The 23,028-nt window shown below is 40.3% G+C and overlaps 1 protein-coding gene across 1 annotated transcript in view; it reads left to right on the forward strand.

Annotated features, from left to right (window-relative positions):
* Nucleotides 1-23,028, forward strand: part of NIPAL2 (NIPA like domain containing 2) — a 661,359-nt gene that overhangs the window by 458,208 nt on the left and 180,123 nt on the right. The gene's annotated exons all lie outside the window — the stretch shown is intronic.

Consider the following 23,028-nt stretch of genomic DNA (forward strand, 5'->3'; position numbering starts at 1 on the left):
AACACATTAATTGTTACATACATTTAATCTGATTACTTCCCATCATAGGACCCATGAAAACTCTCAACCAGCACTCAAAAATGTACTTTAAAACAAACAAAAAATTGATCAATATAATATTTATCGACAAACCAATTATAATTAATTATATATGTATTATTAGTTCATTAATTATAATTATAGTACCTCCCACAATATATCCCCACAAACATACAACACACTCATAGAATTTAACATAATTAATTTACATAATTAACATAATTCATTATCAAACTATTAATGATTAATCATTAAAAAAAATTATTATTAATTGCTTAAAATGTATTTATTTTCCCAACCCAAAACCCTAACAAAATCAAAAAATGTAATAACACAATTCCAAATATTAATTGCCAATTAAACAAATATTATTTATTTAAAAAAAAGAAATTCATAAAAATTTATTAACTTCGCCCCCTTTACCCTTTTAAACTCCAGATGCACATCTAAAATCAAAATAAAAAAATGATTACATAATTAAAATCATTGTCAATTAATTAATTATTAGTATTCAGCAACTAATTATTAAATAATAAATATTGATTTACTCCTGCCTTTACCCCTAGATAACCCCACAACCGGCACCTAAAAAAAGTAATTAAAGAATTATCATAAGTAATCATCAATTAATTAATTTTAATTAACAAATAATCATGGATTAATTAAAAATAAATTACTTCCCACCCTTTGCCCCATAACCCCACAACTCACAGCCCAGAAAACGAACTAAGCAATTAACATAATTATCAATGAATTAATATTAATTAACAAATAATTAATAAAAAATAAATTACTTCCTACCCTTTACCGCTATAACCGCACAACCAGCAACCAAACAAATTCAACAATTAACATAATTAATAATTAATTAATTAATATTTAATTAATTAATTAATATTAATTTTAAAAATTACGAATCAATTACAAATAAATTACTTCCCACCCATTACCCCTATAACCCCACAAGCCGAACCAATTTTGTTATACATAATTAACATATTTCATTAACTAATTATTATTAATGAAAAATTAATTAATTAAAAATAAATTGCTTTCCACCATTTACCCCTATAACCACACAACCCGCATCCCCAAAAAATTACACAATTAGCATATTTGATTTTAAATTAATTAATATTAATCAACAATTAATTATTCAGTAATTAAAAATAATTTACTTCCCATCCTTCACCCCTATAAACCCGACAAACTGCACATAAAATTTACTTTAAAAAAGAACACAATTAATATAATTAAATATCAGTAAAAGAAATAATTTTAAATAAAAATAACCATACATTTATTATAATTAAAATACCTTCACACCATATACCCCATTAAACCCACAACCCAACACACAACATGTATTTAAATTTAATTCAATAACTACTAAAACTTTAACAAATATATTTAAAAAATAAACCATATTTATACAAAAAATAACATCATATACAGTTAAAACCTATGATAAAATACATAACAGTAATTTAAAAAATGCTATTTTAAATAAATATATTTTTGCAAACAATAATAATAACTTATATATTTTAAATATTGATATTCTTACCTAAATATCGATATTTTTGACATTGATATTCTTGCTGTTGATATTTCCATGTCTCAATATATCCGACTCGATTTTCTTGTCTGTTGATATTTTAAACTCCATATTCTGTCTGAATACCACAAATAACAAGGGGGTACCATTGTTAAGCTATTTGTAAAAAGCAATATGGATCTAGTAATAATGGTTAGTCCATAATAGGGCTTCAAAGGCAGCGATGCAAGGTGATTGTTGGATTTAGAAAATAAGTGCAAATTTGTGCATTGAATTCACATTGGGACAGCTGTATTCGCAAAAAAAGATAAGCTATAAATTCCACTTAAAATCTCCAACTGCCTTTTCTCGTGTTTATCTAGCTCTCATTTTGCTTCTCTCTATTTTGCTTTCTTTCTTCTTTCCTCATCTCCTAATTTTTGTCCCCTCTGCCTCTCTCACCCTTTTTTCCCCACTACCTATTTCTGTTTGCCACTGCTTCTGTGAATCTCGCCCTTCCTGTCTCTCCTGCTCTATCTGTTACTTTTTCTGTTTACTTCCCTTTAATTGGTCCCTCTCCTTTATTAAAACCTCTTCTCTCTATCTTCTCAGTATTTGGTATTCTTGCTCTAGCCCTCTTCTCCTTAGATCATGTATGGCAACTTTCAGTTTCTCTTGGCTGTGCATGGCCTTGAGCAGCAGCTGACACCTTTCTTTGTCCACTGTGCTTTTTGTGTTCCACAGTCCTTAAAGTCTTCTATCCTGGGGGCCTTCTGGACACGTCCCCTGAGATCATGGATCAAAGAGGTTAGTGCAATTCGCCCATCATATCCCTGCAGCTTATAGTCCTTTATATTTGGAGAGGAGACCAAGCTGCACCGATTTGGTTGGTTTTGCCTGTTTCAGGGTCGAGGATAACCCATTGACATACACTGCACTACCTTCACAGTGCGGTGGACTACAACGGGCTGTCCGCTGTGCTGGAAAATACTTTTTTTCTGATTAAAACACCAGAAACCTTTTCTTATCCAAAGTCAAGGTCAGGACATGAAGGAAATTCTTTCCTTGAGCCCTGAGTTTGCTTTTTGTTTTGTTTTACTGTAATATGTTGCATTCCGTGTGCGCTGATGTCACAGCAAAACAAAAGGGAAAGCAGACTGTGCTAATGGAATCTGCGGGGATCCACAAATGTCCTTCTACACAGGGATCCTACTCTTCTCCAAATAACAATAGTACTCCAATTGTGTGTCTGGGTCATTACCCTTGAAAAAAAGCCCCAAACCCAACAAGGAAACATCAAGATTTTGAAAATGGACCGATTCTGACAATGTGGGCAGCTGTGGTATTTAGGCCAGGACTCGGTAGGCACCCAGGGAAACTTGCCAGACCTAGAATTTCTGAAAGCAGAGCACCTAGAGTAGGCCAGGGTGGTATGACTTTGGTGGACCACAATAACATTTCTTACCCACAATGGTGTGGATAACACCCAAGTTTGGATAAATTACAGATTTTTCCTAATAGTTCTGTGAAGGGAAATTTCGGTATCTGTGAGGATCCATAAAATTCCTATCACTAAGCGTTCCCACACTTCTCACAATAAAAAGGATACCCAAATGTTCATCAGGTATTATGTATTTAGTACATTAATTGCATAGGATCTCACGATAGCAATTTATTTGCTATGACCATAAATCAGATAAAGATAAAGCAGATTTTCAAAGGAGTCAATACATTTCTAAAAGAAGATTCATACTACACAGTTTCGAGATTACAATTGATAAAAGTCAGAAAATGTTAGTCGATGTTGTGCCACGATGTGTAGAAAGGTTTATTATAAAAGAAATGCTCTCAGCCTCAAATGCCCTGATTATGTTTTCCACAATATTTGGTTCAAGGAAGTGAATCCTCAGTGTGTTGACCCTGGCGGGTTATCTAGATATTAAACCATTTTTGAAAGCTAGATAGACTGTTATAGCAGCCCTTTGTGAAATGGCAGGCTAAATTGGATCCTTTCCAATTCACACTACTTCTAATTAGAGTATTTGCAGCCCCTGTGCAGCAAGCACATTAACCCAGCAAATTATCTGGTTCCTGCAAAATAAAAAAGGTCTCTAAAGCAAATACATTATCTCACCAAGCTACATTCCACAGCAGGCCAGTACCCCAGAAATGTTTTAGGCTGGAGCAATGTTAATTTAATGTAAGTCGTACCTGACTTTTGATGACTCTTCCCCATCTCATGTGGAAAGTTTTATTGTACTGCATAGGTTTCTTTTTCCAAAGAGTGAATGACAAATAAAATTGGAAACATTTTTATCAGAAATGTGCGCCCTCATTTAGATGGTCAAAATGAAAGTTACAATCAGGTGTGGTTTCTCAAAATCGTGTGCAAGAATTATCAGGAACCCAACAGGCTGCCAAATATTTATCCTTTTCACAACCCTTGGTAATATGAATATCTGGTTAGACCTTGTCAACTGATTTAATCAGCAAGATCAGGGAAATATCAGACAAACACACAAAATCATTACGTGGTTGAGCTTGTAGAACCCATGATTTGACTCAGCTTAGGGTTACTTATTGTCTCAATAGTCATCTTGTTATTCATTGGGGCTCAAATAAATCACAAAGTAAGGTCATGTAGAGTAACTGGAACTGTGTTTTGAATAAAAGGCGTGTGTAGCTTCAGCAGAAGCTTCATCAGAACATTGAAAAGAAGGAACGGTTATGCAGAATCGAAGGTCTTTTACACCGGACACATGTACACCACCAGTCCAAATATGGAAAATTATGAAACACGTAAGTGCCTGCAATGACAATGGCAGGAAATGGTACGCTCCGATGATCAGTGCTTGCTGAATTGCACTCTTCAGTAGTACATTTGGAGGAAATTGGAATACTCCAGTGGTAAAACAATTGGAAAATGTGAGTCAATGATTAATTTGTGGCACTGGGCAACTGCAGAGCACAAGAACTTAATGCCACCTAAAGAGAGATCACAGGCTAGCTGTTGCTGATGGCCTTTACAGAGGTCTGCTCTTGACTGACCATCTCAATTGGCGGCAAAACAAAGGGCTACGTCTTATTGGAATCTGGAGATATCCTGATTGGGCATTGCTTCTGAATGGCTGGTAGGTTTAAGTAGCGACAACCGCTTATGTACCAAGAATAGAAAAGATCATGAAAGTTGCTGCGTTAAGAACTTTGACCTAAAATTCTGTACAAATTGTGCAATATTTTCATACAGTACATTTTTGTATGACCTACCATATGTGAACAATGAGAGGGAGTTCAGCTAAGGCCCATTGAAATATTGTCGTCTCAGATTTGATTGTGAACTAGTGATGCTACCATCTTTCACATCAGCTCCTCACACACAACATTCCGATATCACTCAGGGGCCCAGCATATCCCCTCTATTATTTAACATCTACTTAACCCCCTTACCAAACCTGTATAAATACTTTAACCTCACCTGTTACAACTATGCAGACGACACCAACACCATTTGGCCTGGAAGAACTCTGCAATTTAAAATACTTGGATGATGAATAACTGTCTGAAGCTCAGTATCTCAAAACAGTGATTTTGACCCCCAAACAATAGCAAAAATACCAGCCTACAACCATGTGGCTTAAGGAGCATGATGCCCCTCCAGAAATATCAAGAGGGGGTAAGCATGAATTCAAACCTATACTTGATACCACATCTTGACAATGCAGAGTGCCTTTACACAATGAAAACACTACGTTGCATCTGCCCATACCTTAGGTACAACAGACATTGGAAGGTCATACTCACACTCATAATATCCAAGCTTGACTATGTCAAAACCTATATCTTGGTGCACCCGCATTCAACATATGCAAAATAGAACTCATCTAAATAGCTTCTAAAGTCTTGTTCTCCGCTTTCACCTAAGCGAATACATGACTCTAGTCTTTCAGTCTCTCTGGCTACATATAGCGGGAAAGGCAATGTTCCTGCACTAAGCATTGTCCACAGAGCCTACTAAGGAAACTGACTGCTATACCTACAAGCAATTCAAGCAATACAAAAAACAGGACCCTGTGCTCTAGGCTTGCACCACTTATCACCATAACACCTTACCATAAGAAATCCATTTGAGGCATTGATTTTTTAGTACAATCTTCCGGGCTTTGGAACTCAATATCAGCCAGCATTTGAAATAGCCAGGAACATATAAAACATGGCTATTTCCAAGATAACTACACCACACCACATCCCATCAACAGAAGCCTGTAAGATAGTTACACCCTAAGACTTAATCTTCAGGTTACAACCCACTGATTGGAAACAACCCAACCAGCAACAACTTTTGGACCTATGTTCGCCTAGGTATTATTTAATTACATAATTTCATATATAACATTTCTGGGCCACACTAGTACTAATACCATAAGGCTCAGCACTCAGCAGCCAACGGTAACTTCTTACATTCATATAAGATGTATCTGCTCCAAGTTTTATCCATCACCAGTACTGTGCAGTCAATAAACCAGACATCTCTAAATGAACAGGCATGGATTAAGGGAAGAGATCTGTAATCAATTGGACGACGTTGATGTAGTCCACTACTGCAGATGCCAAATCTGTATACACTATGGATGCCTCTATACATCTCACAATGACACTCAGATGTCGGATGGTAGTAAAAATGCCCATCCCAGTAGATATCTCCACCTCTGTCCCTCCAATCATGCTAGCTCAGGGCCACTACCATCACATCATTTCTGATTGGACAACCCAGTGCAGTAATCAGCTATGCAGACAATAATAATTAGAAATTCCTGAGAGGGACCTGCAGAGCTTTTCAAAGTTGCCAGCATACTGAAAAATCATATACTGCACGTCTGTGTGTCTCACACTCATCATCCATCACACTGCTATATGCTGAGTCCGATAACATGAAAACCGCACCTTGGTGGTCACCCTGCATGACATGGAAACACTTCCCACATTGCATCACAAAACAAAAGCAACACCCTTCCAACCACACACCCCTTATGGGGTAGAGTGCTATGTAGGTAAGCACTTCAGTGTCCCACATAGGGGTAGAAAGCCCCTTACAGTTGCTGCAATACAATACAATATTTATCATTTGTGCATCACAATTTCTTTTGATCTTATTGAAATCTTTGTTTCCATCACTCTTCAGAATTACAAAACAAAATGTGCTTCATTACCGCTGATATATTTTGAAATATTTGTACAACTTATTTACAGACATTTACGTTTTGTTGTGTATTAGAAAAAAATGCCATCCTACAGTCTTCCTTTTTACACTCCCTGTACTCCAGTGATATTTTAAGATAGTTCACTTTACAAAATTCTCTGACTTTGGAGTCAGAGAAATCGAAGTGAATAACATCTCCATGTTAAAAGAATAAGCAGCATGGGGGCGTGGCCATGATGGTGGCTGAGACGGAGGTCCTTGCCTGAGCTCAGCTCGAGCCCGGCCTTATGCAGCGCTATCCAGGGTTCCCAGAACCATATCTGTAGGGGTGTCTGGTTTCCTCCCTCCACCATCTGGCTGTGCCCATTGCCTCTGGCAACCCTAGTGGGCCAGAGGACCACGTGTGCTGACCTCCCTGAAAAACCGCAAGGGCTGGCACTGGACTGCTCTATGGATCATGGGGGCGGCAAATCATCTTGGCAGATCCCCCTAAATGGAGGGGGCCCGAGTACGAAGTGAAAGACCTCCCGGGATTTGATGCCCGGCAGGAATGCGTACCTGAATACTGTCGGCTGGTAGCAGCAGGCCACATGCACAGGGAGCAGCATAGACCGGGCTAAAAAATGATGTGGCATGTTTGGCAGTCCCTGCTGCCACGACAGTAGCTGTGCCGAAGTGTGGGCGCGGCCCTGAGAACATCTGAGAACAAGAACCAGACAGACCGCGCCCAGATAGAAAGGCCTCCAAGGGCAACCTAGGAGATCAAAGACCTACACAGAGATGCTGCAGCTGGACGATGACATGCCTGAGCAGGGCCAACTTGTAACAACGGGACCCCCTTAGAAGCCAACTGAAACCACAAATTTGCGGTGGGGGCCCCAGCACTGACTCACAATGGACTTCTCTCACCTAAAACCGGGCGGGAACCCCCGCACCCCTCCATAACCTTTGTATTGCTGCCTGAAACTCCCAGAATGGCTGGATTTGGGTTGTTCCTCTACTGGCTTTAACCAACCAACAAAGGAGTACAGCTGGACCATGCTACCCAAATCTAGAGACGCCCTGCAGAGTGAGAAGGCTCCTGAAGCTCCATGCCCCAAACCTGTGAAGAAGGGATTTCCGCCTTGTGGCCTGTATCACCAGGGAGGAATTGGAAACACGGAGCCCTTGCCTGCTTCTGGCCGCTGCCTTTCATGGAGGCGCTATATGTGAGTGCCTTGAAAGCCCTAGACGGATGCATGACGGTACAATGCGTACCGTTACAATGCGTACCTTTACGACGCAGGTTTAACAACGCAAGTCGTTACAACGACTTGCGTTGGGGGGCGCAGCATAGTGAATAGTTTAATTTACTATTCCAACTCCAGTCCCCGTGGATAGTAGGGAAGGTGTTGGATAGTAAATTAAACTATCCCCTATCCTAGAGCGCCCTCCAGTGAAAGTCGTTGTAACGACTTTGGTTGTAAATCCTGCGTTGTAACGGTACCGCGTTGTAACGGTTCCGTTGCAAAGGATGTTTCCCGCCCTAGATGGGCCTGCTGACCTAGAGGAAACCAAAGTTTGTGCTATAGTAAGCTTCACAAGTGTAGCGCTTGGGCCCCACCGCAGTGATTCATCATGGTGATGCCCAAGGTAAACAAGACCCCTGCCCCAACAGGAGGACTATCTCAAGTCCCAAATGATGAAGGGGAGGAAAGAGATGGCACACTGCACCTCCTAGACGCTACACTGGCTATATTAGATACCAAGACTACAATAGAATCCAAGATTGACCCGATGTCACTGGATGTCGGACTGCTCTGTGACGACCACCGCAAGCTAGTAGAGTGGGTTGACGACAATGAATCTGCTCTGACAAGGTATACGGTCCACAGTGCAGGACCTGCAGACCCAGGTGAACGAGATGAGGGTGGATATTGTATCCTTTCAATGCAGGGAGGAGGACCCCATGGGCTTCTCTCGGCATAACAGTGTGCAATTTGTGTGATTCACGGAACGCACGAAGGGCCCCAATATGGAACTCTTCCTCCATCAGTGGCTGTCCAAGACAGTGGTAGCTGGTAGAATACCTACATTCTGTATTGGGCGTGCCCCCTTTGCTGGTGGCACGCCTGTGCAGGGTGATCGCCCAGGTACTCAACTACAGGGACAGAGACCTGCTCCTCCAGCCTTTTCATATAGAAGGTTCCCTGGCACTTTAAGAACTCAGAAATCACAGTATAACCAGACTACACCGCAGAGGTGCAACGTAGACGAGCCTCATATGCATCGGGGAAGACTCAACTGCATGTGATCACGCATCTCTTGTCGGGGACTCCCAAGTATACCTTGCTCTTAATCCCCGGTCCACTTGGAGAGACATTACAGATCATAGCAGCCAGAGGCAGCTGTCAGAAATGTGTCCGGGCCGGGATGCCACCCCCCTGTACTCCATGTTAATACTGATATGGCAGCTGTTGGCTCTTCAGGACTCACTGGACATCACAATGTGTCTTGCTTGAAAGAAGGGTGGTGACTCGTACTTGGGACTTCTATGCAGATGTGGTGCTCTGCAGCTTCCCCAAAATTTGTATGGGGTTTCGCATACTGGCTGGGCAGTTCTTGACTTACTGGGCTGTGTCTCACGCTCTAATCTCAACTTGGGGACAGGAATGAATGGGGCCTGGGACTGCACTCCTTCTTCACACCATGCTCACATATGAGGGTACACATAAAGCTATTACGGCCCTGCACGTAGCTGTCCTGGGACAGGGATAGAAACCGAATGCTAAATCAAGAAACCTCTGGACGGTCGATCTTTGCCTCCCATTAACGGACCAACAATGGTCCCAACCCGTGCCGCAAGTCAAAGACCTCTCACGGAACTCACGTTTTCATTTCGCTCAATCCAGCTACCTGCACCAAACCTACCTCACACCCTACCGCTTGTCACATGTTTCCTACATCCAACTCTGACTGCCCACGATGCAGTGTCACAGACACAAGATTCTTCCACATGGTGTGGGGATGCCCATGGGGCGCAGAGAGTCTGGAAAGAGGTAGCGGAGATTACTTCTAACCTGGTTGATATGTCGGTCTTAAAATCACTGGAGTCCTGCTTCCTGGATATCTGACCCAGAGCCTGGGGAGACAAATATCTCCACAGATTTATCACCCTGGTGTTCATGATGTGTAAATGCCAGATTGCAATGGCCTGGATATCACCAGCTGCACCACACAAATTGGTCTGGCTTCATACTACGTTGTGCTGGGCAAGGGCTGAGGCCACAGCGCTATCGGACGCCTGGTTGGGGGGGCAGGGACTCTGACCATGGGACATATAGTTGCAAACGTTGGAGGGGAAGGTTCTGGAGGCAAAGGACAAAGCAAGTCAGCCATAGGCAGGATGAACATGGGACACTGACCTAGAGCTGACACAACACAAAGGGACACACCCGCAGATTACACTGAGTGGGCTCAATACAGGTTATACACTTGCTTTACGCAACAATGTTTCTCCTGATTGAACTGAGCTCGTTTAACCTCTGGACTGAGAATCTGTTATTACTTGAGCAGGCACAGTGATCCACAGCAACACATAGACAGGTCCTCGTGCCCTACGCCCCTCTGCGGCGTGTCACTGGCTCGCCTCCAGCTAACTGTTTCCTGCATTTTATATTGTGGTGTCACTATCGCTATCTGTTGTCTGCACATGTTTTGGGACACCCTTTTATCTCGGACCCCCTTGACCAATCACTCCCAAACTTTCAACATCGGAGCGGATATGAACAAAGAATTAGTTTTGAAAGATTCATCAAACTACGCCAAAGTTCTAAGCAAAACAAAAAATGCTCTTCCTATGGAAACTTGGTCCTAACTATAACTACCTCGTGTAGGGTGGGAGAGCAGGTCTCCGGTTGGGGACGGTGTCTTGATACCACGATGGAAGGCGTCAGAATGCTGAGGCATCATGACGGGGTGAGCACCCGCTCCGCCTATTTTGGCTCAATCAATTCAGTGCCTGAAAAGGGAGAAATAATTTAATGGTGGAAACGTCTGGAGGTAAATGAAGGTTTAGTTCAAGCTTAATAGAAAACACCAGTTGAGTGCATCCTTCGTTTTTGAAGTACGGTCTACCAACTGTTAGTGGTAATCGTGGTTCAAAGAGGATTTGGAGTGCACGAGAATACAGAAGGTTAAATAATAATGTTATGCCAACGTTTACATACAAAGGAACAGAGAGCATGCTAAAAGCATAATGTGCACGTGTAATGCAGTGGCGGAAACCTGTGTGCATGTACACTTAGTAATAAGCTCACTGCAGTGTCCTAAAAGCCAACGCCACTGTCTGTTGGGGAGCGCTGCCCGCTGACTCTGGCCTACAGCACAGTCCAGCCGGTCCTTAAAATGAGACAGAGATGAGACTGAATCAGGTCAGAGCTCACATCATTACGCACTGCAACATTGCTTGTTCATACCTGCACACCCAGGCTGATGCACCCCACCTCTCCCGCAGCACAGCGCTCTACACATGTCTGTAGGGCAGCACTGCCCGCTGGCTCAGGTCTACAGTACGGTCCAGCAGTTTGTTAAAATGAGACAGAGATGTGACTGAATGAGGTCAGAGATCACATCATTACAGACGGCCACATCGCTTGTTCGCACCTGCGCCCCCAGGCTGATGCATCTAACCCCTCCCGCAGTACGGCCAGAGATTAGATTATTAGCTATGGAAACATCGCTTGCCTGCACCTGTGCACCCAAGCTGCTGCACCCCTGCCCCTTACCCCGCACTGTGCTCTATTGTAGGTCCTGCGCACCGAGGCTTCACTGCTCACCTGCCACCGTCGGTGTGTCCAACGACGTGCAAGCTCCGAGTCCGGGGTGCTTTTGTAGGGTGGGAGAGCAGGTCTTTGGTCGGGAACGGTGTCTGGATACCACAATGGAAGGTGTCAGAATGCCCAAGGCATCATTACAGGGTGAGCACCCACTCCGCCCATTTTGGCTCAATTAATTCAGTGTTTGAAAAAGGAGAAATAATTTAATGGTGGAAACGTGTGGAGATAAATGAAGGTTTATTTCAAGCTTAATAGAAAACACCAGTTGAGTGCATCCTTCGTTTTTGAAGTACGATCTACCAACTGTTAGTGGTAATCGTGGGTCAAAGAGGAGTTGGAGTGCACAAGAATACACAAGGTTAAATAATAATATGTTATACCAACGTTCACAGACAAATGAACAGAGCGCATGCTAGAAGCATAATGTGTGCATGTAATGCAGTAGCGGAAGCCTATGTGCATGTACACTTAGTAATGAGCTCATTACAGTGCCCTAAAAGGCAAGGCCACGTGTCTGTAGGGCAGCGCTGCTCGGTGGCTGAGGACTACAGTACGGTCCAGCCGGTCCTTAAAATGAGACAGACATGTGGCTGAATAAGGTCAGAGATCCCATCACTACTCACGGCAACATCGCTTGTTCGCACCTGCGCTCTCAGCCTGATGCACCCCACCCTTACCGCAGCACTGCGCTCAACACGTGTCTGTAGGGCAGCGCTGCCTGCTGGCTCAGGCTTACAGTACGGTCCAGCAAGTCTTTAAAATTAAACATAGATGTGACTGAATGAGGTCAGAGATCACATCATTACGCAGGGCAACTTCGCTTGTTCGCACCTACAAACTCAGGCTGATGCAGCCCACCCCTCCCACAGCACTGCCCTCAACACGTGTCTGTAGGGCAGCGCTGCCCGCTGGCTCAGGCCTACAGTACGGTCCAGCAGGTCCTTAAAATGAGGGAGAGATGTGACTGAATGAGGTCAGGGATCACAACATTATGCAGGGCAACTTCGCTTGTTCGCACCTGCGCACTCAGGCTCATGCAGCCCACCCCTCCCGCAGCACCGCGCTCAATTGGAGCTGCTGTGCACCCAGGCCCCACTGCTCACCTGCTGCCATTGTTGTGTGTGCAAACACTACGGGCAGCAGTGTTCACAATTCAGTTGTAGTGTTGATTGCAGGATGGTGTACACCTCATGGATCCCTTTCGAAACACGACTGGCAGTAGGGTTCACAATTTAGAGCCAGAGTTGATTGCCAGGATGGTGTACACCTAATGGATCCCTTGTTTTTTTGTTGCGCATTGTGATATGCGAGGTGGATGCGGCCATATCACCTGAGGCAGTGTGGAAGAACTGGGACATGTGGCGTTGTCGTTATCCTATTTATACGTACGCAAAGTGGGCTGGGCTTGTGTACGCCAGGCCAGCGTAGGGGTGCGAATAATTGTTCCGGGGATCTGGGCATTGTTCAGTTCCTGCCTGGCCAGGAAGTGTACTTATGTGTGTTTCCTTTGCAGGGTTGACGTTGCAGAATGCCCATTTTACATTAATGTAGCATGTACCAGGAGGGCGGCAACTATCGCTAATGAGATGCTGTTCGAAAACATTGAATGGCCAACATCACATGTCGTTGTCAAGCTTGTGGATATGCGTAGACACGCATGTCAATGGTTGCGGTTATTGAAAGTTGCTATCGTGAAGCGCTCACATGTGAATGTGCTCGGATGGAGGGAGGATCAGCAGTGAGGCTACGTCATACACAGTGATAACGCTCATTACAGTCAAGCAATGTATGTCAAATGTGAATCTGAAAGTCTCATATATAACACACTACTATATTGGTAAAGCCTGACAACAGAGTGTACAGCAATACAAATCTACACATTACTGTTTACTGTTTGTCACATGTGATCTAGGATGTGCACTTTGCCCGTGGCTGAAGATACTTCTTAGAGCCACCAATACCCAGGCCGAAAGTCATCACAATAATGTGCACACACACACACACACACACACACACCAGGGGCATCGTGTAACATAAATTTGTTTTTTGATGTAACATTTGAGATGCATGGCCATCACACGTGGAAGGCTAATGTACAGACCATGAATATTGATCAAGATGATCGTTGCATGTTGTATGTAGTATAGGATATGTGTATATTGCAAAACACTTTTCAAAAAAGCTCTCTAAGCAGAATGACTAAAATGGGTGGTGTCATCCAACTGTTATAATGGGAAATGTTATGAAGCAATGAAATGCTTTTTTTTAAGGTCACATGGCAATCACACACCGAGCATATAAGAGGCCGCACCCAACGCGATTTTGAGAAAATATATTTATCATAATATAAGTTTATTACAGTTAATAATATATAAATCTTTAAAATATTTTAGATTATCGCTTGCTCTCATATAGTGTTTAAAGTTATTTAGATATACTTTTGAGATTCAAAAAAGGACGGAATGGCGTACCCGGCGTGACCATATGCCTGTGACGTAACACAGGGCCTGGTGGCATGCACTCATCGCATAAGCAACACGCAGCAGGTGCGACCCCATACATACATGATGTAACGCGTGGCTTGGCACTGCATACCCGTCGGATATCAAAGTAGCAGCTGGGGCGACTTCATGCATATATGATGTTGTGCGGGTCGCGGTGCCACAAACCCGTTGGATACGAAATGCTCATAATTTACGAGTTTAGCAATATGGTGGATGGGATTCGCGTGGTGATGGAGCTTGGAACGCTACCGGTATGGGAGTGCAGTTTTCTCAACAACAAAAAAAGAGATACATATTTTTGGGGGAAGATATACAAAATTACATAATTTTTAAAGTTATAAAAAAGAAGTATAATAGAGTGCCAAAATATTTAAAAATATAATAGAAAAAATATAGGTTTTATAAATATTAACATATGAAATTAACATTTAAAAAACCTTTGAAATACACTGAAAAAAATAGGTTTTACAGACGTTATAGTTAGGAATTAGCATTAAAAAACCTTAGAAATTCACAAAAAAAATAGGTTTCAGGGACGTTATAGTTAGTTGAACATTTGACTCATAAAACCAGAGAAATTTGCCTGTTAGAGTTAGTTAAGCTAACTATAACTCACGTGCACGCAATGCACTGGTAATGACGTCACATATTACATCATTCATGACATGGTCAGTGACATTACTGATGACATCACTGATGACATCACTGATAACATCATCCAAGTGAAAATCTGATGCATATACTGATGCCCTAATAAAAACTTTGATACACGCACTCTAAAATACAGACTACTATTTTTGAAACCATTCACACAAGAATGCAAGATACTACATACCACCCACTATTTCCTACGTGTACACACATATCCAGTCATTTATACATGCGGTTACTCATCCATACAGTCCTGTAATATGTACTCATACACCTATACATACAGTAACAGTCTGCCACTCATCCATAGAGTTACTCACGCACCTAGTCAGTCATGCAAAGAATCAATCACATACCAATTTACTCATGTATACAGTTATACACACCAACTCCGTTATTTATACACACACCACATCACTTATGTATGCAGATACTAACACATACTTACTGTCTTATACAATCACTGATACAAGCAGACACTCATTTATACACACACTCTTCAAATAACTTACTCTCACGTATAGTCATTTATATATTCCAACACTCACATGCACTGCCTGAAAACATATGTAGTTACTCACACATATACCACTGAGACATTCATTCACTCACCAACACACACCATACACACACTAACTCACCCATACAGCCCTTCCCAGATGCACTTTTGAATTCATACAACCAGTGAATCACCCACTCAGACATCTATGCACAGAGTCACACACCCTCCCACCCACCCACACAGACACTCAGGCACCCATACAGATACTCAGACAACAAATCAATAACACATATAGACACTCATGTAGCTACTCATCAACCCATGCAGCCGCTTACATACCAACTGAGAGACTAATACAGACTTTCACACAGTTTAGTCACTAACGCTTGCATTCAGTAAGACACGTTCAAGTTATAGTTAGCTCAACTAACTATAACAGGCGAATTTCTCTGGTTTAAATGAGTCAAATGTTCAACTAACTATAACCTCCCTGAAACCTATGTTTTTTTTGGTGATTATATATATATATATATATATATATATATATATATATATATATATATATATATATATATATATATATATATATATATATATATATATATATATATATATATATATATATATATATATATATATATATATATATATATATGCACTGCTCACAATATCCACAGGTCCTCACCCTGTATAATGATCGCAGCACTCATGGGGGTGGTTCCTCAAACAAATTTTATTTGCAAACCTCACAGCATAGTAAGACGCGTTTCAGCATCGGCAACAATTGACGAAGGCCGATGCCGAAATGCGTCTTACTATGCTGTGAGGTTTGCAAATAAAATTTGTTTGAGGAACCACCCCCATGAGTGCTTTTTTAGGCCACAAGCGAACGCCATTTTTTTCATTTCTTTTTTTCTCTTTTCCTTTTTTTATATATATATGTATATATATATTAGTTGCTTTTCAGCCGCAAACAGGATACATCCAAGTACAGACACAGACCCAGGTTTGTGCCGTCAAATTATTTTATTCCTCCTTTGTTGCCATTACACGTTTCGGCTCGTCCGAGCCTTGATCACATGACAGTGGCAAGATCGAAATGAGCAAAATTTAAAGTGACCGGTACATAGTTAATTGTATCATGTAACAATCAGGCATGAACATTGAAAATTCACAATTAAAAATGTGTAAGTTGCTGTCATTGAATCCTAAATATTTTTTTTCATTACTGTTTAGTAACAGAATTTCTTTTTCAATTGACCATACAGCATAAGATGTGATTGTTTACCTATATTTAAGGCATATCATCCTTCAGTTTTTTGTTTATTTAAGCTTGAAATCCATTGGCAATACAAGTAAAATACCCTATACTTCTCGCCTATCTACGAAACATCCTGCAAAATCTCGGAATCAATCATTGTTCAAGCATTTCTGAATTCATTGTCCGTGCGTGATGCAGAATAAAAGTGCTAAGTGCAGAAAAAGTGAAATCGTGATAAAAAATGAATACACTTAAAAAACTTGTGTGGGAATGACATTGTCTCATTTTTGCCTTTTCTGTTGCACAGTTATATGAAGTAGCTTAAGTTAGATGTCATAATGAGGAATAACATTTATTACATTGTTAAAAGGATCATAAGTATCTCTGGCCTCAGAGTGTTATACCATTCGTGTGATTGAAAAATCCAACATCATAATAATTTGATAAATCGATTCGGTAATAGGAGTTTTGTGCAAAATCATACTTGTATGCATAAATAAATAAATATTTCAAATAAATATCGTTAAAACAAATAAATATCTGACAGTAAATACATACACCTATTGTACCTTGCATAATTAACACGCTCTAAAATTACCATAGAATAAATAGATTATTAAAATCACTACTAAAGAGATAAAAGCATCGGCATTACCTTCACTAGCGAATTGTTAATAATATTTTTCTGTTATACCTACAATTAAGTTAAGCAGGTGTACAAATCTTCCGTTGCGTTGAGTCCCCCTGGGTGTTTTTTAATCTAGCTGTAAAATGTATCTAGTTTCCAATTTCCTCAGCTTGTTTTCCCTATCACCTCCTCTCCTACTTTGGGGGACTGCATCTATCGTATAATATCTCAGGTTGGAATTGTTGGAGTTGTGTCTCTCCCTGAAATGACGCGCCACTGAATATGTGTTATCCTGGTTTGTAATGGCAATTAAGTGTTGCAACACTTGCTTGTGTGCCTGCAATTTAGTACTGCCTATGTACTGTAGGCCACATAGGCACAACAGCAGATAGAGATCAAATTCTGTTTTGCAGGTTAACAGTTTAGAGATCTTAAATTCCTTATCACTGAAAGGTGATCTGTAGGTGCTTTTGTTGACTCAATGGGTACATGCCTTGCAAGTTATGCACTTGTAGAACCCTTTATTGGTTTGAAGCCAGTTACTACTTTCAATGACTTCTGGACTGGTCTTGACTAATCCGTCTCTCAAAGAGGATGCTTTGCTGTAGGTGATGGACACCCTCTGCGGTAGCAGTGGTCCAATCAGAGGGTCATTTTGTACCAATGGCCAATTTTGTTGGATAATCCTGTCTAGGGACTTCTGTTGTCTATTGTACTTCATTATCACTCTAAATTCTTTGCTGTCTTGGTCTCTCTCATTGTTGCTGTTATTTGTATCAGTTTTTGTGTCTTTTTGTTTTTCCCTAAGTGCTTCATCCCTAGTGAAAAACATTGAATTAGTTATTGCTTTTTCGATAACCTTTGTAGAATAACCTCTTTGTTCCAAACTGACTCTACTCTCACTGCGCTATTTTAAGATTATCATTGTTGCTACATATGAGTCTAAGACGCAGCATCTCCCCATAGGGAATGTTGTTGATGAGATTCTTTGGGTGTGAGCTACTTGCGTGGAGAGTAGAATTTCCTGCTGTTTCTTCCCTAAATAACTGGGTTTCAATTTTGTTGTTGTTAATATATACTTGGGTATCCAAAAACTCGACACTAGTTTTGCTGATAGTTGCTGTAAAGTGTAGAATGAAAGAGCTGGAATTGATGACATTTACAAATTCAATAGCTTGTTCTGGTGTCCCTTGCCACACTACAAATAAGTCATCAATGTAGCGTATAAAACATATATATATATATACGTGTATGTGTGTGTGTGTATATGAAGAACAGAACTGATCTGCTAATTCCAAAAAACAAAGACAAAGATAGAACTAGAAGGCCAGATAACAGCATGGAACCTGAAACTAATCATGAGAATGAAGTGACTAGACTCATTATGGATTTTGACAACCAGAGCACCAATATGAAAAAAGCCCTTCAAAAACATTGGCGAGTTCTGCTTTTGGATAATACTTTAAAAAAGGCCCTAACGGTGCATCCTAGCATTACGTACCGAAAGACCTCTTCCCTGAGGGACATTTTAACACAAAGCCATCTGGAACTAAGGAAAGTGAGTAAACAAAATTGGTTAACCACACCAGGATTCTGGAGATGTTACAAGTGCAAGGCCTGCGAGCACGGAATAAACATCAAAAACTATAAACTGCAGAACGGGAAAACAGAAAAAATTCAGGACCATATCACGTGTGATTCGAAAGGTGTGGTATATAGACTACAATGTCCATGTGACAAGTATTACATCGGGAGCACTATCAACAAACTGAAATTAAGAATACTTCAACATCTAAGGGCGATTAAGAACAAGGACCCATGCTACCCGATGGCCACACACTTTGCAAAATATCATCAGAATAATCCCGCCCTATTAAAATACTCAGGGATCAAGTTAAGTAAAATCTCAGAGAGAGGTGGTGATCAAACTGTACAACTAAGACGACTTGAATCAAGAATGATATTGAGTATGGGGACGGAGGTGCCGTTTGGGCACAATCTGGATGCCGAACTACATGTACATCTGTAGAAAGATATTGATGTAATATGAACTATGAGACTGAACTCTTCATTACAGAGGTTTTTGATTAATGTATATAATGAGTATGATGAATTATGTACAAAGATGTGTAGGATACTGGAATAGCACATACCGTTAATCAAACCATATATTAAGCAACCCCACTGCTTCTATATACAGGATATAATCAGGGAAGGTAAATAACAAACATAGCGCTCAGGAGACAATATGGGATATGGAATTGTTTGATACAGTACTTTACAGATATCATGAATAACCACCACCCTAGTCTAGTATAATTGGCCATATAACCTAGGACCAATTGATTGTGTACATAATTGTAGATAGTAATATTTTGATATTCGTTATGACTTGAAAATGGTGTACATATATCTATGAGAATTTTTATATGGCTAAAGAATTTGACAAACTTGAGAAACTGTTTGGGAATAAGCCAACCCTGAGAAGAGAATGGTATCTTACTGAAAAGGTGAAATGCAATTGGTTTTAGTTAAAACTCTTTTGTTTGATTTGTAGTGTATATAGGAAGGGGTGGGGAAATGAGTACTATGATAAGACAATCATACTATTGTAAATACTTTATTTTGGTTTGTATAAGCTTGTTTGAATATGAGTACTTCACAGTAACTTGTAAATACAAAATGGCCACGAGTATGAGCCGGCCAAAATGTACTGTGCAGGGTTGAAGGTCTAGATGACAATAGAAAGGGAAGAGGGTACTTATACACAGCACTATATTTAAATCAGGTCTAGATTGAAGGACTCTATGGTCCAGTTGAAGGCAAGGAGCCGAAACGCGTAGACCGTCCGTTTTCTGATGCACTTTCATTTTGCACATGGTGTGTAAATAAATTAAGTGAGAACTTATCTGTTGCTGTGCCGTGTCTTCATCTGCGGGATCGTGGGGAGAAGAAGCTGAAGTAATATATATATATATATATATTTCCTCAATAGTCTGCTCCCACAACTTCCGATCCCCACACAGCGGGGGGGCGGCGGCGAAGAATGAGGCACAGACCCCACAGGACGTCAGGCAAGATCTTGTTTTATTCAACCTAACACAACGCGTTTCCAGCTACAAGCCCTTGTTCACGTGTAATCTGAGTATACGCCATTATTGTTTTTTTATTTCTAAAGTGGCCATCCCCTTGTCCACCATCCCAGGTCACATGGCCATAGTCAGAGAAAAAAGACTACATTTTACATGGCTTTGTAAATGTAAACAAGTCCATAAGCATTCATTATTATACTTTTTAAACGTCACATACTCTATACACATAAATAATTAATAAATATATGCAAAAATCAGCTGATGCATTTAAGATAAAAATATATATATAACTGGATAAATTCACCGAATGCATCAAATAGTAGCCATATCAATTAAAAATGTATCATAGGATAAATCCCATATGTGGCCATGTGTTAAGCTGTATATGTGCAAAATTATATGTGCAAAATTCATGATTCCTTGTGCAAACTGGTGTAAGGTGTGCAAAAAGATTTACATTTAAAGTGCTAAAAAAAGACATATAAATATATATATACAAATAGATCAGATAAAGTACCATAATAGTGCAAACATCTAAAAGCTCTTATATTAATAACAGTAAAATGTCCACAACTGGACAAAGTACTATTAAAAAACAAATATAAAAAGCATTAGTTTGCATTAAAAAAAATCTTATTCTAATAAAATCAGATCTTGAGGGGAAAGGGCAACCCAATAAGAGGAAATTTACAGGCTGCGTCACAATTCATGAAAATACAGAAGATACTTATGCAAAACAATATAAAAACCGTCATCGTATTCATAAAAAGTTATGCATGTCTTCTGTGTTAGTTAAACCATTAGGCCATTTACTATCAAACTCAAGAACGATTCTAGTTTCTAATTGCCTGAGTTGGTGTTCCCTATTGCCTCCTCTTCTAGATTTTGGGATGGTATTGATGACGTAATAGGAAAGGCAATTTATGTCATTTGCATGAGCTCGCTTAAAATGTCGTGCCACAGGATATGCTGGATCACTGTGGAGAATGGCCCTTATTTGCTGCAATATCCTGACATGCACATGCAGCTTCGTACTACCAATGTAGTTAAGGCTACAGGTGCATGTCAGGATATACACAGCATATTCAGTTTTACAGTTGTAGTTACCTTGCATAGGAATAGGTGTTTCACAAAAAGGGGTAGAATAATGAGTCATGTTGCGGCCAAACTTACATGCCCTACAGGTCACACATTTTCTGAATCCCTTTGTAAGTTGTAACCATGAGGCTGCCTTCCTAGTTTCAGGTGGAGCTTTATCTAGAGTAGTACCCGTAGTACTCCCCCGTCTGAATGTAATCACAGGGGCTTCTGCCAACTTGTTTCGAAAAACATTGTCTGTCAGTATTATTGGCCAATGTTTACTGACGATGGATCTTATTTTGCGTTCCTCCCTACTATAAGTTGTAATCAGTCTAGGGATATTTATATTTCTAGATGTTGTGGGAGATACAATTACTTCCTCATTATTTTAGTTGTCAAAGAGGCTTGTTCTAGATCGTGTATTAGCCTTCCTTATGGCATCTCCAATCATTTTACCAGTATACCCTCTGGCTTGCAATCTATTCACCAGATCTAACTGACATTTATTGAAATCCACCTCAATGCTGCATATACGTTTTAGTCTGAGGATTTCTCCATACGGTATGCTAGCAATGAGGTGTTTAGGGTGTGAACATGTCGAGTGTAATGTAATGTTACCAGAAGTTGGTTTTCTGTATAACGTACTTTCAATTTTTCTATCATTGATCATCTGATTTTTATGGGTATGGGAAGTAAATTTAAGATTTAAGGAATTGTTGTTAATGTCCTCTATGAAGCCATATGCTTCATTTTCACTTCCCTCCCAGAATATAAAAACATTGTCAATGTACCTTAAGTATGTTATAACATGGGATTCAAAGAGCGCCTGATGGGTGGTCTTGAGGACCTGTTCCTCCCACCAGCCAACATGCAAGCATGCATAGCTGGGGGAGAAGCAAGCCCCCATCGCCACACCCCTCACTTGTTTGAAAATATCCTTGTGAAAAAGAAAAAAATAGTTGTTCAGGCACCGACTAATAAGCTCAAGAATCACCTTGTAATGCTCATAGAATTCACTTGACCTGTTATCTAAAAGTGCTTCACAGCTCTCATTCCTTGTGTATGATCTATACTTGTATATAGAGATTCTATATCGAAAGGAATTAGATATAGATCATCAGTCCAGGTTAAATTCTCAACTTTCTTGAGAAAATCTCCGGTGTCTTTTACATAACTTGGCAAGTCCTTTACCAAGCTTTGCAAAAAGAAGTCTATGTATTGCCAACATTCTCTCCTAAGCTTTTAATTGCCGAAGTTATTGGCCTACCCAGGACTGGAAAAACATTTTTATGTATTTTAGGGATTAAATATAGTACAGGTAATACCGGGAATTTATTGTACATGAACTTGTATTCCTCATTAGAAATAAGGCCTAGTCTTTTCCATTGTGCCAGATGTTTTTGAAGTGTTATTTTAGCTTTTTCATATTCTCTATCATTAGATTTAATTTTTTCAAATCATTGGGGATCATATTGTGAAATACATCAATAGCGTCCTTTGGCATGATCGGCACAAAACAGGATTTAGACTTAAAACGACTGATCCCAGCTCCTTTTTGTAAATTATTTATTTGTCTTAGTCTTTCCTGAGTGGCCATATCAATGTCCACTTGTGAAGTTTGCAAATCGCTTTCATCATTGAGTTTTTGCAACATGAGCAAATTAGGAATATCAGAGGCTACTAACATGGTAAATATATATTTATTTTTGTGGATACTAAG

The sequence above is a fragment of the Lissotriton helveticus genome, chromosome 4_1 (genome assembly GCF_964261635.1).
Source record: "Lissotriton helveticus chromosome 4_1, aLisHel1.1, whole genome shotgun sequence".
NCBI classification, from domain to species: Eukaryota; Metazoa; Chordata; class Amphibia; order Caudata; family Salamandridae; genus Lissotriton; species Lissotriton helveticus.